This window comes from Alligator sinensis, unplaced genomic scaffold (assembly GCF_000455745.1).
Source record: "Alligator sinensis unplaced genomic scaffold, ASM45574v1 scaffold880_2, whole genome shotgun sequence".
Lineage (NCBI taxonomy): Eukaryota > Metazoa > Chordata > Crocodylia > Alligatoridae > Alligator > Alligator sinensis.
In genome coordinates this window covers 318,428-321,538 of record NW_005842934.1, presented here as the reverse complement: position 1 = coordinate 321,538, position 3,111 = coordinate 318,428, and positions in this window count along the sequence as shown.

Genomic DNA, 3,111 nt, shown 5'->3' with positions numbered 1-3,111 from the left:
GCTTATTTCTGACTTGACGGACCTAGGGAAACCCCCTGATCATTAGCCCAGTGGGGGCTGGCTCAGTGGAGGAAGGCACTGGCTTGCTGGCCTTGGAGGCTGGAATTCAAGGGGTCCTTATACACCTAGCCCAGTGGTATCTGACAGCTGCCTGCTCCATGTTGCCTAAGAGGCTGATGAATCTGCTGCGAGGCCTCGGGGCCACGGCTGGTCCCTTTGCGGGTATTTGCTTGGTGCCAGGTGAGCTAGGGCTGAGGACCTGAGGTGCTGCCGTGATGGGGGTGCCTATGAAGCAGTTCGATGGGCCCTCAAAGGGGTTGGGGGGGACGGGTGCTGTTGCCTCCAGGGCTGACACTGGTTCATCCCTGGCCTCGGGCATGTCTCGTCCCTGCCTCAGTTTCTCTCTTGGGGACAGGGGTAGTGACGTAACCTTGACCCAGCTTCCACGCCTTGCCCTGCCCTTGCACGGCTAGCATCAGGGATAATTTTAGACACCGGGCTCCCGCAGCACTTAGGTTTGCCTGGGGCTCTGGGTCTTGGCTCTTCAGGACCAAGGCAGAGCCTGTGGCTGAGCGGCTGTGTCAGGCCGGGCAGCAGGGTGCAGGCAGCAGGAGTGACAGACAGCACCCAGCCTGGGGGAGATGGGCCACCTACCCTGTCACTACCCCCTCCTCGGTGTACCCCGGGCCTCATCTGTGGAGCCAGCAACGGCTGCGGTGGAGCTGGGGCCTGGAGGGAGCAGACCCAGGGCCAGGCAGCAGCAAGGGCTGTATCTGCACAGCCCGTGCTCACTCCTTGCCACTGATGACTGTGTCCATTAGGGTAGGGGGACCTTGAACTCTGCTGCAGTGACTGCCCTACCACCCTCCAAGTTCCAGTAGCCTGCGGGGCTACCAGCAAGGCCCAAGGGAATGGTTTTAGGGCTAGATGCAGCCTGGGGGCTGTATTTGCCTCCCCTCATGTACCTGCTGTAGTGACTACCCCCAGCCCCTGGTGAGCAGGTCCCTGTGCATCCTGCAGCCTTTGCTTCCAGATGTAGCAGAGAATGACCACAGCCTGACGGGTCCTGTCACATGTCCCCAACACAGGGATGTTTCCAGGCCTGCGTTTTCCCCCTTCTAGCCGTGGCCCAGAGCTGAGGGGGTGATGTGCTCGGGTTGCCAGTGGAAAAAAGGTTGAGAACCCAGGAGTCCATGTTCCCTGCTCTAACCACTACTCTGCATTCCCTCTCTGGGTGGGGCAGACTGCTACAACTCCCCTTCCGCATGCCCAATGAGGACATTGAGGCTCTGGGGAACATACCCCCTGCTTTGCAATCCTGGTTCTGCTTCGTCCCATGGTGGGCTGGGCTGTGGTGCCACCCCCTCGAAGGGCTTGTCTGTAGGGAGCAGGGGAGGCTCCTGCTGCGCTGGCTTGCGCGGGCACATCTGCACCTGCCTGCATCTGGTTCTACTAGTTCCCTTCCCCTGCCGCACATTTGAGCCGTGCCAACCCTTGTGTGGGCAGGTGATTTTAGATTCAACATCTGCACTGAGACCTCCTGGATGGACTCGAAACCAAGCAGAAAGGAGGCTCTTGGTCTCCCCGCCCGCTCCAGGGGCTCGCATGGGTTTGCTTAGGGCAGCGATTCTGAACCAGCTGCCACAGTACCCGCAGAGTCTTGAGATTCCTTGTTGCAGCCGAAAGCCATTGCCCCATGTACCATGGGTGACAGAGTCTGGGGGGGCACCAGTGGCTGATTGCAGTGCCAGTGGCAAAACTGGAAGGGTCCCCTCTACCCCAATGGTCAATCTCAGGGGGGCACTGGCCAGTGATTCACTCGGCGCCCCCACTCCCTGGGCAGCGAGGGCCAATCTCTGAGGGGGTGGGGCAGGGGGGGGGGGGGGCTTTTCCCCCCCCCCCCCCCCCATGTCACCTGTGCTGTGTCCCATTCCCTGCACCCTGGAGAAGAGTGTCTCCATCCTCTTCACAACCATCCTTAGGGTATTCAAAGGCTGGGATTGATCAAATCCTGCCTCGGTCTTCTCCAGGCTCAGCAATCCCACCTCTTCCAAACTTTCTTCATCAGTCATGTCTTAGACCTCTAATCACCTGTCGCACTGCTGGACTCTGTCTCCGTCTACCTCCTTCTGGAAGCCTGGGCCCTAGCACTGGGCCTAGTGCTCCCAGGAAAGTCTACCAGAGGCTGAAGGAAGTAGGTAAATCGCTTCCCTTGACTTGGAGCCGCCCCTCCTGTGGCTACAACCACTGGGCTCTCTGGAAGGACAGCACTCCAGATTTGTGTCCCCCTTGCCATCCGCTATAGCCCCCAGGTCCTTATCTGCAGTGCTGCACCCTGGACAATGGTTCCCTGGGCTCTCGGTGCATGCAGTTCTTCTGTCCAAAGTGCAAGCTTTTGCTCTGGACCTTATTGAAGGTTGTTCAATTCATTTTGGCCCCTTTTTCCAGCTGGGCCAGTTGCCCTTAGATGGCACCAGGGTGCTGGGGGTTTTGCCCCACACTTTGTAGTGGTATGGGGCTGCCCCTGGAGAGGATGCCTGGGGGGATGATTAACAGCTGTGGGGCAGTCTCTGGGCTGGATGGGAGCTGGCTGGAGCCAGGTGACCAGGAGTGGAGGTGGCTGCCTTGTAAGTTAGCAGAGCTGCCTGCGATCCCAATGTAGCTGACTGGTCAGCTACATTGGATGATGGTGTCGCTGTGGACGTAGTCTTTCTAGACTTTAAGAAGGCCTTTGACACTGTCTCTCACCCCATCCTCATCAATAAATTAAGCGACTGCGGCCTTGATGCCTGCACAGTTGGATGGGTAAAAAATTGGCTGATGGGGCGCACCCAGAGAGTAGTGGTGGACGGGTTGTACTCAACCTGGTGAGATGTGAACAGTGGGGTACCCCCGGGCTCGGTCCTCGGGCCCGCACTGTTTAACATCTTCATCAGCAACTTGGATGAGGGGGTGGAAAGCATGCCGTCCAAGTTTGCTGATGACACTAAGATGTGGGGCAAGGTGGACACACTTGAAGGGAGAAAGAGGCTGCAAATAGATTTAGACAGACTACAAAAGTGGGCAGATGAGAATAGGATGGGGTTCAACGTAGACAAATGCAGGGTGCTG